We start from the raw sequence: 15,205 nt of genomic DNA, 5'->3' as shown, positions 1-15,205 counted from the left end.
CGAGATGCGGGCTATGATTGTGAAAGGAACGTTGTTGGTAGATGGAACAATGCTAGTAGTGCCGACCCCACTGGGTTGAGCAGGAGGGGGAGATATGCGTGAAGGATATCTGTTGGTGAAAATGGAAATTAAGCAGCAACCACTGTGTGTGTGTGTGTGTGTGTGTGTGTGTGTGTGTGTGTGTGTGTGTGTGTGTGGAGCCCCTTGTTGATGCCTTCTATCAGGCATTGAAATGAAAGAGGAACTGCGAGGGCTGACGGCCGAACGTGAGCTGAGGTAACTCCTTGTAAGTGAAATATTCGATTTATAATAACCTCACAGTCAATTTTAGACTGAACGAAGGCAGATATACACAGGAGGAAACCCTGACTATGTCTAATGATTAAGGAAGGTTGGAAGATTAGAGGTTAACCTTTCATCGACATTGGGTTCATTAAAGACGGTGCACAATCTCGGAGTTCGAAAGACTGGGGAAGAAAGTACCTTGTCTTTTTCATAGAAACCATCTCGGCATTTGCCTGGAGCGATTTAGGGAAATCGCGGAAAACATAAGGATAATCTAGCGCGGATTAGAACCGATGTCCTTCCGAATGTGAATCCTGTGTGCTAACCACTGAGCCACATCGCCTAGTGATGATGATTTAGTGGTCGTCTGATTACGCTCAGCAATACCAAAAAGGTTAGTACTCTATATTTTTGTGTTCTAGTTGATTACATCATTCAGAGAGACTGATATCAGCAGGTTCCGTCAGTCTGCGTGACATGAATGTGAAACGCGGTTAAGGTTAGTACCTCCTCGTTCTTCTCAGATCAGCTGCATGGGTCTTTGCTGAAGAAAATAACGGTCTGCAGTGTCTAAAAACTGGAACATGGACAGCAGACAGCAGACAGTCGAGCATATGCCTATAGGCCGCTTTTAACGGCCCCGCCCTTTGCCTGAAGCCTACGTGACACAGAGTGGCTCGCCTTATACAGGACTTTGCTCAAACTGGCACACAATTTAATGAAACGACGGGAAACTAATCAACTGCACGCAATTATTACACCTTTAAGATTATTCGCGGACGGATTTCATAATATGTTAACGCTTGCGTTTTTGACCCCTTCGTGTTCTTTCTCTCTCTCTCTCTCTCAAACACACACACACACACACACACACACACACACACACACACACACACACACACACACACAGTCTCACCATTGGATTGGCAGGACAGGACTTGATTAAATCGATTCTTCGAACTGCAGATTTGTGTTCACACTGGGCTGCATGCATATCTGGGAAACGTTCACAAAAGTAGGTCACACTTGTCATACGATGTATTTTGAAAGTGATGGGCTTGTATTTGTTATCTCAACGAACTAATTGTGCAGTTTCTTCAAAACAGTTATGATTACGCCCCGTGAAATAACCTACTTGGCCATATAATTTGTCATGTGGAATCGAAGGAGCAATTCCGACGGTTAAGACATGGTGTTATGGCCTTCAGTACGGACACGACGTGAAGGTTACGTGCGCTCTTGAGTTTCTTCAGGTAATTTGTAAATCACAGCGGTTCTAATCTTTAATTTAAAATGTCACTTAAGTATTTGTCGTGCTTCCTTTCCTCAATATTGCTAGGTAGGGACTTTTCTTGTTCTTTATGGAAATCTACGTCTATATTAAATAGCACAATGTTTAACCCAGCACATTAAAACTCCTTTGTTCTTCTACAGACATGATATACGTCATGTAACGGCTATTTACCCGAAAGGGAAGCATTTAATAATTACTTGCTAACGGTATGAAATTGTCCTTATCTGATATGCTTGGTTCACTGTAAGATTACCAAACTGAAATCTCACCGCGACACTTCGCTGTTCGAAATGCAACTGCGTTAAGGTATTGGTAAGAGAAATAAATTTCCCTTAATGTATAGATTAACCTCCTAGGTCACTTAGTATTTAATGAGTAGCTTCGCTCATCGGAAGCGAAATTCTCCACAAATTCGTTGCCCTGCGGGCAACACAAAGTAATGTAGATCCAGCGCACGCCACTTTGTGTTGTTGATGTGACAAAGCGGTACCTTAAACAACTAACGTGGTGTCACCAGGGCAGTGAATGTCTGAGGATGCTCATGTCTCATCTGAGGATGCTCGTGTCTCACAGAAAGTAAGTCATTAAATCAAGTCTCACGCGACCTATGGCGCGTTACCTGTACGTTAATTACAAGGGTCGCTGTGTCTACTGCGAGAGATGCCAGCGTTTGTTAACACACTGTGAGCCATGCATTATGATCTGTGTCCATCGGAAAATTGCATGTCACCTTGTGCTATTGCACACACTTGACGCCTTCATGAAGTATACAAGCGAAGCAGAGACGAAAGGGGACTCATGCTAAAGCCGTCGGCACACGGACCGTGCTTTCGAACGTCAACTTTGAGCGTGCGAGTTCAAAGTGATGTTGAGCGCTCAGAAACGATGCGACTTGTGCATCTCTGATTGAAGAGTGGTGAACATTCAGAGCTCTCGTACAGGTAAGTGTTTAATTGAGTAATAACAATCAATTAAGGCAATATTACATCATAAATAAGTAAATTAATGCCCACTGTAAGCTATCAATTGAAGGTTTCACATTTTTGCGTATTTTACGGAAAAAGAAAACATTTCATAGGCTCGAATTTTGGAGTACAATTTGTTTACGTTATCGTATGCTGCAAGTTACGTGATTATTTCAACAAAGTGAAGTTTGTGTTGTTAGTGTATTCTTACACGCAGTCCATTTGATTCTGTAGTAAATAGCCAAAGTGAAAAGTTTCGAAATAAGTGAAAAGTTTACATAGTGTAGGTTCAGTTCTTCGTTTATTTTTTGTTTCGTCACGTAAACAAAACAGGTTAAATCTTTTTGTTTCTCCGGAAGTTCTGAATTAGTATCCGAACCTTAGACCTAAACTTTCTAAGAAATTTAATATATTAATTGAATAGTCAAGGAAGTTATTCTTGTTTAACTTAGACTAAAGTATAATTTGTTTGCCATGAGTGACAAATGTATGTCTTGCCGTGGGATTGTTAGTTCCGGGGTTGTTGCAGTTTCTTTCATGTGGGTGACTGTAGCGACGTGGGAATTGAGGAAATAAACAAGGCTCCTTGGTTGTGTAGGATTTACTGATAGGAACGTAGTGGAACAGGAGGAGAAGATTGCTGCTCTTCAGGCGGAACTAGATAAAATGAAACAAGATCTGGAAAGGTTAAGTGGGGAGAGGGGAAAAGAGAGGTGGGAAGTGACAACAGGGTATAGAAGAACTAGGAATATGACTTTCTCAGACAGTGTTGTTTTGAATGTGGAAAACAGCTTTGATGTGTTTTCCCAGTTGGAAACTGATGAGCCACTAGTAGATGTAGGAGTAGAAAGGACACAACGAACTTTCAAGAAGTCTTTGAAGAGTAAGAAGTCAGAAAAAGTTCCAAAGAAGAAGAAAATTTTGTTGTTAAGAGTTCACATGGTGGAGGTGTTGGCCAACTGTTGCAGGATGGATTAGGGTCAGCTTACCAGGTAACAAGATTTTTTTTTTAACCTAGTGCAAGTCTGGATCTGGTGATAGAGGATGTAGCCTCGCTTTGCGAAGACTTCACAAAGGAAGACATCGTGGTAATAGTGGGTGGGGCGGGCAACAGCATAGACAGGAACCCTAATATTCAATTGAAAGCGACCTGGTAAAGATAACTTCAGCAACGATACTTACTAGTGTTGGGCTTGTGTCTGTTCCGAGGCGCCGTGACCAGCCTCATTTAAACTCTTCTCTTACGAGATTTAATTTACAGGTGGAACAGTTGCTTGGATCAGGTATGGGGTCTCATATCGGTTACTGTTGACTATCAGCGGGTGCGACTATACTAGGCATGGTCGTCACCTCCACAGGAAAGGGAAGGGAAAACTGTCTGGGCTAATAGCAAATAACATAAGGGGGGAGGGCGGAGGGGAACACTACTACAAGTGGTAAAGTACCAGCGGTTACAAGTGACAGAACAGCAGTTTTTTAGGGTAGGAAGAGCAGAAGCAAAAGATGTTCAGAAATAGGTTGAAAATGACATTCACATTGATAAAACAGGCTGCCAGAAACCAAATTTTAATGCACACAATTCATGCAGACAGCCTCTGATTGAAACTAAAGGGTCTCAAAAATTGAAACTTCCTGGCAGATTAAAACTGTGTGCCCGACCGAGACTCGAACTCGGGACCTTTGCCTTTCGCGGGCAAGTGCTCTACCATCTGAGCTACCGAAGCACGACTCACACTCGGTACTCACAGCTTTACTTCTGCCAGGATCTCGTCTCCTACCTTCCAAACTTCCAAGCTGTGAGTACCGAGCGTGAGTCGTGCTTCGGTAGCTCAGATGGTAGAGCACCTGCCTGCGAAAGGCAAAGGTCCCGAGTTCGAGTCTCGGTCGGGCACACAGTTTTAATCTGCCAGGAAGTTTCATATCAGCGCACACTCCGCTGCAGCGTGAAAATCTCATTCTGGTCTCAAAAATTGATAGGAAAATTAGGTTCATCCAGTTGTAATTCAGCCAGAGCAAAAAATCAGTTATCCTTTTTGCATTCGAATATCTGAGGACTAAGGGGTAAGCTTAATGAGTTGCTTATTTGAATTGAAGAATTAGAGTTGAGCAAACCAGTTGATATACCCTGCCTCTCTGAACGTCATATGACCTCTGGTATAGATAAATTAAATATTACAAGATTCAAATTAGCTTCTTACTTCTCTAGAGAAAATAAGGAGAAAGGGGGGTTTCCCCCGTTTGTCAGAAACTGTTTTGATTTCAAGAATATTGATATTAATGAATTTTGCTCAGAGCAGCACTTAGAATCTTGTGCAACAGAAATAGTATTTACTAATAAGTTCTTTATAATGGTAAGTATATACAGATCACCTTCAGGAAATTTTAACCTCTTCATAAAAAGTCTGGAATCTCAGCTGTTCCATCTCACAGCAAAAAACAAGTAAATAGTGGTTGCTGGTGATTTTAATGTGGATTTATTGAAAAGCTCTGTCAGTGAACAATTATTGCAATCGGTAACACTATCATTCAAATTAGTTCCTACTGTGAACTTTGCAACTAGGATATGCAAATGCTCTGAGGCTGCTATTGATAATATCTTCATAGACAAATCTAAGGAAAAAGTCGTATGACGAAATCAATAGTATATGGGCTATCTCATCGTGACATGCAGCATCTTATGTTAAATGTTGAAACTTGTTAGGATAAAAATTTTTATTAAATCTGAGTACAGGAGGTAATAAATCAGACAAAAATTGAGACATTCAGGAAATTGCTCAAAGACAGGAACTGGAAAGATATTTTCCACTAAAGGTAACTCAAATCACACAGAAGTCGAAAAATAAACCATGGATTACAAAAGGAATAAAGATATCATGTGGGACAAAAAGGAGACTGTATCTACTATCTAGGAACAGCTCTGATGTCAGCATTGTAATGCATTACAAAGAATACTGCAAAATATTTGAGCAAGTAATTCAGAAAACAAGTAGTTTAATTACGAGAAAAAGATAATTACATCAGGCAACAAAATAGAAACAGTATGGGATATAGTGAAGAGAGACAGGAGGGGGCCAAAAAAGGAAGAGGAACAGATAGCTTTAAAAGTAAATGAGACTTGGGTAACAGGTGCATGTAGTGATGCAAACTCCTTAAATAAGTACTTCATTTTTCTAACTGACGGCTTGGGGTTATCAGGTTCGCTGAACAGTGTAGTGGAGTATCTGAGACCAGTCTTTAAAAATAACTTCAGTAAAATGGAAATCACACGTTTCCCAAAGAAGTAGCATCCATCATAAAATCCTTAAAATCTAAGTATTGTAGTGAGTATGATAACATATCAACGAAGTTAATCAAAGAGTGCTCATGCGAGTTGCATTCTATCTTAAGTTATTTGTGTAATCAATCTTTTATCAGTGCATTTCCAGATGGCTAAAATATGCCGCAGTTAAGCCTCTTTGCGAGAAGGGAGATACAGAGATACCATCAAAGTATCGACCATTTTCACTTTTACCAGCTTTTTCAAAAATATCTGAACAGGTTGTGTTCAAGCATCTCCTTAAGCATCTGATTAAATAATATATTTTCGAAGTCATTTTGGGTTTCTTACGGGTTCTCATATAAAACAGTGAGAATGTACTTAAATTAGAGGCTAGTAGCATTTTTGTGACCTGTCAAAAGCCTTTAACTGTGTGAACCACAGCATTCTCTTAAGTAAATTGGAATATTATGGTGTCATCGGCAATGCTACAAAATGGTTTGAGTCTTATATAACTAACGGGAAACAAAGGTGTCGTTACGATAGACCTGTGCAGTAAGCAATCAGTCCTCATCTGATTGGGATTTAATTACTTGTGGTGTTCTTCAAGCTTCCATCTCGGTTCGATTGCTTTGTCTTGTGTATTTTAATGACTTCTCGTCTGTTACATTGCCAGATGCTAAGTTTGTTTTGTTTGCAAATGATACAAACATTGCAATAAGTAGCAAGCCAAGTACAAATTTAAAAATAGCTGTTAATCAAATTTTCACTGACAATAAATGGTTTAAAACTAATTCACTGTCATTAAACTTTGAAATAACACATTGTTTGCAGTTCAGTACCTGTAAGAGATTTCCTTCCAGCATTTGTGTAACATATGAAGACATGCAGATAGAAGAGGTTAACAGTATTAAATTTCTAGGATTACAACTCGACAATAAATTCAGTTTGGAAGAGCATACCACAGAACTGCTTAAGCGTGTAAACAAGTCTGCATCTGCAGAGAGAATGATATCAGATGTAGGAGATATAAATATTAAAAAAATTGCATACTTTGCTTACTTTCATACTATTATGTCATACGAGATCATATACTGGGGTAACTCATCAAACCGAGCAAAAGTTTCTAGTGAGATAAAGCATGTAGTAAGAATCGTTTGTGGTGTAAATTCAAGAACATTATGTAGAAACTTGTTCAAGGAACTTTGTATTCTAACCAATGCTTCTCAGTATATTTATTCCTTAATTAAATTCGTTGCAAGTAATGAATCTGTATTTCCAGCCAATAGCTCAATACATAGTATCAGTACTAGGAATAAGAACAATCTACATAAAGACCTAAAATCACTTGCTTTGGTCCAAAAAGTGGTCCAATAGTCGGGAATAAACATTTTCCTTAAATTGCCAGCAACCACTAAAAACTTGGTTTCAGATAAAGCACGTTTTAAACAGAGTTTGAAAGACTTTTTGATAGGTAACACCTACTCTATAGATGAATAACTTAACAGGGACTGTCAGACCAGCTTACGTAAAAATGTGTGTTAGATTTCAGTTTTGACAGTTGGTCACAACAGTCAAGATTAGGTATTTTGCGTATGATAAACTTATTAAAAGTGTTTAACAGTGTTGCATTCAGCGTATTAATTCTGTAAATATTAGTAATGCCAGTTTACTGTAATGTATTCATCTATTATGACAATCTCCTGACAAATGCTCAGGGTAGTAAGTGTTACATTCAAATGTTTTATGATTTTTATGTTATACTTTCTGACATGTTTCACACCCACGAGAATCATCTCATTTTTTGGGTCTATGGAGCAAAAACTGAATGTAATCTAACCTCATAGTGCGTTTGCCTCGACGTGGTACGTGCGATCGCAGCGCGCTCCAGCGGCAGTTGTCGGCTGTATTTGGTCCGCAAATCACACTGGTTAGGGAATGTATGGGCGTAAAATTCCTACGTTAGCTCTTCTGAAACACGTATTTCCTCCGTTGGCTATATGCTAGTCATTTGTTGAATTTCTCAGCCCGCTAGAAGTTTCAGCGAGGTAAAGTTTGTACTTAGAAAGTAGTACAAGAGAAATAATCTCAAAAAGATAAGTGTCCCTCAACGTGCGGCGCACTGCTTGCTCAGAGGTTCCAGGACATTGTCCACTGTGTCAGTACCCATCGGAACTACATCCACAGAAGGTACAGACGATGACTCCACGTGGTTTTTCGCAGCGTATTTTCTAGGGTTCGTGGTTTCTACACTTCATTTTATGCATTGTGACATCGAAAAGAATGGAAATTTTAATATAACCGAATAATTATAGTTCAGGAATATCTACTTAAACTGAAGAGCGGTTAATTGTTAAGTACTAAAATTTATGTACTGTGTGTTCCAGACACTAGGAAGAGACGGTAATTGTATTATGTTATTTATTGTGTACTGAAGTATTTTTTGGATCATATGGATTGCGGTCTAAATGGATTCAGTTTATAGTTATTAATTTTCATAGAGGTGACGATTTTCAGTAGTGCTTATTAACATCAGTGGCGTCTTATTGAGAGTAAATGTAACAGGCCTAGAGTTTCTACAGAAATATCTTGCAAAATTGACTCAATGTTTTTTTCGGAAAAATTGAGCCAGTCACAAAGGCTGACGATTTTCTTGTTGGGACAGAGTGTTTAAATAGGACTTGGAAGCTTCACACTGCTTTGACTTTGCCAGTTTCTCCACTTGCGTATACGTAACGACCACTTCGAGTATTTAGTATCCACCGCAATAGACCTTGTGCTATGCGCTATGTTACAGAGATCACGAACTCACAGGAGGAGTACAATAGAATAACCTGTAATGCAGGACCTGGTGGTCACTGCTTTGAGGACTAAATTGCCTGTGCAATTTACACGGCCGAGGTATGACCCTCCGGCCATCAGTCTGCGTTGTTTTAACTACATTCAAATTTTGGTATAATATATATATTTTTTTCAATTTGATGTTGTGGTCTTCAGTCCGAAGGCGGGTTTGATGCAACTTTCCTCGACAGACAATCCTGTAAAAGCCTCTTCATCCCTGCATGACTACTGGAACCTTCATTTATTTGAAACTGCTAACGGTATTCGAGCATTGCTCTCCCTCTAAAATTTTAAGCCACCTCCCTCCCCCCTCCCCCACTTCTCTTCGTTACCAGATTAGCGTTTCCTTGATACCGCATATTATATCCTATTAACCGTTCCCTTCTTTTAGTCAAGTTATGCTACTATAAATTACATTTTTCCTCAATTAGAGTGAGTTCCTCGTTGTTTGTTATTCGATCTACACAGTTCAGTATTTTTGTCTAGCACCACATTTGAAAAACTTCACAGCCGGCCGCGGTGGTCTAGCGGTTCTGGCGCTGCAGTCCGGAACCGCGAGACTGCTACGGTCGCAGGTTCGAATCCTGCCTCGGGCATGGGTGTGTGTGATGTCCTTAGGTTAGTAAGGTTTAAGTAGTTCTAAGTTCTAGGGGACTTATGACCTAAGATGTTGAGTCCCATAGTGCTCAGAGCCATTTGAACCATTTTTTTTTAAACTTCACATCTTTTCTCGCCAGAACTGTTTATTCTACACGTTTTTTGCTCAGTAGAAGGTTAAACTTCACACAGATACCTTCATGAAAGACTTATTAACACTACAGTTAATAAATATCTCATTTTCATAAATTATTTTCTTCGTGTTGCCAGTCTACTTTTTTTTATATCTTGTCTGCTTCGACAGTCGTCAGTTGATTTGCTGTTCAAACAGCAGAACCCTTCTATTTTTAGTGTCTCATTTCCAAATCTAATTCTATTAGCATCTGCTGATTTAATCCGACTACATTCCTTGACCTTTGTTTTACTTTTGTTGACGTTCAAAGAAAAATCCACTGGTATATGGGGGACAAACATTTTTGCACCGCTGCCTCAGTAGCTTTCAAAAGTTTCTTACAATAACAACGTGTGAGCTAGAACCGTTATATTGTAATTTGCTGGAAGGGCTTGCTTTCACAAAATCGCAGTCTTAGTCGAGTAGGGATTTGTAACTAGTTGTTTAGTCAAACTGCTCTATTTACAAACGCAGGGTCACTTTTGCTAGGTGCAATATTTTTAAACGCCCAGTAGTTTGTGTAAGAAAATAGAAAAGGATGTGTCGGCTTAAAGTGAAGAGTAAATTGATTTTAGATAAGAACGATCAGGTCTTGATAACATTCACTGTATCGCACAGTGATTAGAAAAGTGCGGAAATAAAAATAGACATATACACGATCTTTGTAGACCTGCAGAAAGCGTATGACACTGTCGGTAGAGTAAAATTGTGGGAAGCAATGGAAAGGGTTAATGTGGGATAAAGATAGCTTCATCTGTTTAAGAAGCTATATTAGAACACAAAAATAAGGATTAAAATAGGAAACAAGGGTATGTTAAATAATTTTACTAACAAAGGTCTAAAAGAAGGTTGTGCAGTGCCAACTATTTTGTTTAACATTTATTTGGAACAGGTGCTGAACGGCTAGTACAGTAAAAGCACAGGTATGGGAATAAAAACTGATGACGATACTCTTCACTCTCTTTTATTTGCGGATGATCAGGTATATTCTCCCAATGTGAAGAGGGTAGAGATTACATGCCGAGAAAAGTTAAGGAGGGGTGCAGCAATTGCGGTTTGGGAATAAATCTGGACACGGCTCTGTGTGTGTGTGTGTGTGTGTGTGTGTGTGTGTGTGTGTGTGTGTGGGACAGGATTGGTAAAAACTAACACAGAGGACGGTGAAATAAAATCCTATAGAGGCTATAAAGAGTTATGAACAAGAAAATGATATTAGTTCCAGAATAGCAACGTGGACGAGAACTACTAAAGCTTCGCATCGAATAATACGGAATAGTAATATTCAATAAGACACTAAGAAAAGAATATTTCACAGTGAAATGAAACATTTTACAGAACAGTTGTGCTGTGTCATTTAAGAGAACGCACATTATTTTTTTTATCGCCTTTGCTTTCTGAAAGTGACATCTGGATACGTGTTAAAACCCAGGAAATGTTCATACGAATGTCTGTAAAACTGTTTACTGTTCGGTGTGTAATTTTGTTGTAGATTTCATGACGTCAGAATGGGATGAAGACTTTTATATAATATTTTATTTCTAGTTCATTGCGATCCCTGCTGTCCCAAATACGCTTACAAAGATTTCGCAGTGTGACGGAGAACAGTTCTATTTGGAGCTGAAACGTTACGGAGAAAATTTGAACTGTTGAAATGGACTACACGAGAAGATGTTTGCATTGAACTAGGTACAATAGGATACGAAATGAAGAGAATGGAGGCGAATGGATATATGATTCCATTAGAAAGTTTGTGCACCGCGACCACACAACACGTGTTACAAACGACATTGGTCGTATAAATTTGAAATTTTTTAATTACACTACTGGCCATTAAAATTGCTACACCAAGAAGAAATGCAGATGATAAACGGGTATTCATTGGACAAATATATTATACCAGAACTGACATGTGATTATATATCCACGCAATTTGGGTGCATAGATCCTGAGAAATCAGTACCCAGAACAACCACCTCTGGCCATAATAACAGCCTTGATACGCCTGGGGATTGAGTCAAACAGAGCCTGGATGGCGTGTACAGGTACAGCTGCCCATGCAGCTTCAAAACGGTACCACAGTTCATCAAGAGCAGTGACTGGCGTATTGTGACGAGCCAGTTGCTCAGCCACCATTGACCAGACGTTTTCAATTGGTGAGAGATCTGGAGAATGTGCTGGCCAGGGCAGCAATCGAACATGTTATGTATTCAGAAAGGCCCGTACAGGACCTGCAACATGCGGTCGTGTATTGTCCTGCAGAAATGTAGGGTTTTTTAGGGATCGAATGAAGGGTAGAGCCACGGGTCGTAACACATCTGAAATGTAACGTCCACTGTTCAAAATGCCGTCAATGCGAACAAGAGGTGACCGAGACGTGTAACCAATGGCACCCCATATAATCACGTCGGGTGATACGCCAGTGTGACGATGACGAACACACGCCTCCAATGTGCGTTCACCACGATGTCGCCAAACACGGATGCGATCATCATGATGCTGTAAACAGAAACTGGATTCATCCGAAAAAATGACGTTTTGCCATTCGTGCACCCAGGTTCGTCGTTGAGTACACCATCGCAGGCGCTCCTGTCTGTGATGCAGCGTCAAGGGTAACCGCAGCCGTGGTCTCCGAGCTGATAGTTCATGCTGCTGCAAACGTCGTCGAACTGTTGGTGCAGATGGTTGTTGTCTTGCAAACGTCCCCATCTGTTGACTCAGGGATCGAGACGTGGCTGCGCGTTACGTTACAGCTATTCGGACAAGATGCTTGTCATCTCGACTGCCAGTGATACGAGGCCGTTGGGATCCAGCACGGCGTTCCTTATTACCCTCCTGAACCCACCGATTCCATATTCTGCTAACAGTCATTGGATCTCGACCAACGCAGCAATGTCGCGATACGATAAACCGCAATCGCGATAGGCTACAATCCGACCTTTATTAAAATCGGAAACGTGATGGTACGCATTTCTCCTTTTTAAACGAGGCATCACAACAACGTTTCACCAGGCAACGCCGGTCAACTGTTGTTTGTGTATGAGAAATCGGTTGGAAACTTTCTTCATGTCAGCACGTTGTAGGTGTCGCCACCGGCACCAACCTTGTGTGAATCCTCTGAAAAGCTAATCGTTTGCATATCACAGCATCTTCTTCCTGTCGGTTAAATTTCGAATCTGTAGCACGTCATCTTCGTGGTCTAGCAATTTTAATGGCCAGTAGTTTACATTCCTAACTCCCTCCCTTCAACCTCCCTTTCTGCAGTATTAACTCCACATCTTTATGTCACTTCCACTTTCTTCCTCAGGTTCTCATTATTCCACTGCACCCACTAATTTACCCGGAGATGGTCATAAAACTACCGACCGTCATCCGCTGGTCTACCTACAGAAGTACCGTCATTCATTAGAACAACAACACTACGTTTACCAAGTAATATGACGACCTTGTGCTTCGATAATATCATTACTGTTTTCTTCCGTTCGTAACTTTCGGTTCAGTCGCGTCGGAAACTTAGAAACCTATACAGCAGAAGAATAGTCGTAGCCTGCCAGGTCACGACGGTACCGCCTTAGCACTGCACGGCAACTGGCATCTGCCCCCCCCCTCCCCCCCCCCCCAGCATGTATCGAGACAAAAGGTGTATAGAAGTCTTCGGTACAGTGGCCTTTATTGTCGGAGACCTGCTGTACGTGTACCTCTGACGCGTCTTCACAGAAGGGAACGTCTAGAGTGGGGTCGTCCGCATGCCATCTGGACGGTCGAATAGTGGGCCAATGTTCTTTTCACACAAGAGCCCCCACGTAATCTGGACAGTGATTCCCGACGGATTCGCATCTGGAGGGAACGTAGAACTCGATTTCGGAGCCCAGAAGCTCTGGAAAGAGACCGATATGGAGGAGGAATGGTGTAGACAGGGATTGTATTAACCACACGAACACCTCTTCACGAAATTATGCGGGTGAACAGTAAGATTTAACTGCTGTCAGGTATCGTGACGAGATTTTCTGACCTCATGTGCAATTGTTGCGAAATGCTTTGGGCCCAGACTTCGTATTGATAGTCTACAATTCTCGACTTCATAGAGCTCGGGTGGTTGATGTTTACTTGGAAACGGAAGATGTTGCACCCATGGCGGGGCCTGTTCGCTCTACCTGTCTGAATCGCATAGATCTCGTCTGTGACGCACAGGGAGACCGGCTGCATCACATCAGCTTTCACCAACCACCCTCCAAGACTTGAGAGCAACTCTGCAGGAGGAACGGACGTTATTGCCTCAACATGAGATTGATGACATCATTCGCAGCATGACCCGTCGTTGTCATGCCTGTACTGGTGGCAGAGATGGTCACACGCCATACTAAGCACATTAACCAATAGTCAGACTGTATGTGGAAGTTCGTTAAGCTGGAAAAAACTAACATTTTTGTCTACCGTTATGCATGTTGCAGTTGTTCACTTTTTTTTGTTTTGGTTTTAGGGCGCAAAACTGCTATGGTCATTAGCGCCCGGTCTGTGACTTAGGAAACAGTAAAAAACCGAAAACGGAAACCAGCAGCAATGGGAACGAAAGTCATAAAATTGGAGAAACTAAAAGCAGAAGGAAGGCTTAAAAATCCACTACAGAAAGGGGTTGGTTGTCCCAAAAAAAAAAAAGCTTCAAATGACTGACGTCATTTCACTGGCACTAATGAACTCTAGAACGCGATCGGCCGAGCGCGTGTCATCTGCTAAAATTGACGATATATCAGGCGACAGCTGTAGACGGGCGCGTAACGGATTAAAATAGGGGCACTCAAAAGGTGTCTTACCGTCCACAGCTGAGAGCAGTGGGGACAGAGTGGGGGAGGATCGCCGCTTAAAAGATGTCGATGGCTAAAAAGACAGTGCCTATCCGGAGTCTAGTTAAAATTACCTCCTCCTGACGACGCGTTCGGGAGGAAGAGGTCCAAGCACAAGGAAGAGGTTTCACGTCCCGCAATTTATTTTGGGGAAGTGTCGACCAATGCGCGTGCCATAAATGAACAACACGACGACATAAAACGCTCCGTAGATCGGCGAAGGGAATCGATTGAATAGCTGGCCGAAGAAGAGAGACTGCAGCGTTGGCTGCAATATCGGCTGCCTCATTTCCGCATATACCGACGTGTCCCGGGAGCCAGAGGAACGCCACCGAGACGCCCCCCAGGTGGAGCAAGCGCAGACAGTCCTGAATCCGGTGGACCAGAGGGTGCACAGGGTAAAAAGCTTGGAGACTGAGGAGAGAGCTGAGAGAATCTGAGCAGATAACGTACTGTATCGCCGATGGCGGTGGATGTAGTGGACAGCCTGGAGAACAGCGTAAAGCTCCGCAGTATAAACCGAACACTGGTCGGGAAGCCGAAAGTGATTTGGGGTGTCGCCAACAATATAGGCACTCCCTACACCTAACGATGTTTTCGAGCCGTCGGTGTAAATAAATGTGGCGTCCGTCATTTGTGCACATAGAGCAGCAAATGCCCGACGATGAACAAGTGAAGGGGTACCATCCTTGGGAAATCGACAAAGGTCTCGGAGCAGGCAGATCCGGGGACAGAGCCCAGGCGGTGCTGTACCCCAAGTTGTCAAGGTTTTAGGAAAGCGGAAGGAAAGAGAATGGAGCAGTTGACGGAAGCGGACTCCCGGTGGTAGTAGGGAGGAGGGGCGGCCTGCATACCCTACATCAAAGGAGGCGTCGAAAAAAATGTCATGGGCTGGATTAGCAGGCATGGAAGACAGATGGCTTGCATAACGACTCAGAAGGACTGTTCGCCGATTGG

Source organism: Schistocerca cancellata, chromosome 2 (assembly GCF_023864275.1).
Source record: "Schistocerca cancellata isolate TAMUIC-IGC-003103 chromosome 2, iqSchCanc2.1, whole genome shotgun sequence".
Lineage (NCBI taxonomy): Eukaryota > Metazoa > Arthropoda > Insecta > Orthoptera > Acrididae > Schistocerca > Schistocerca cancellata.
The sequence above is the reverse complement of the archived record's forward strand: the minus strand, read 5'-3'. Positions refer to the sequence as shown.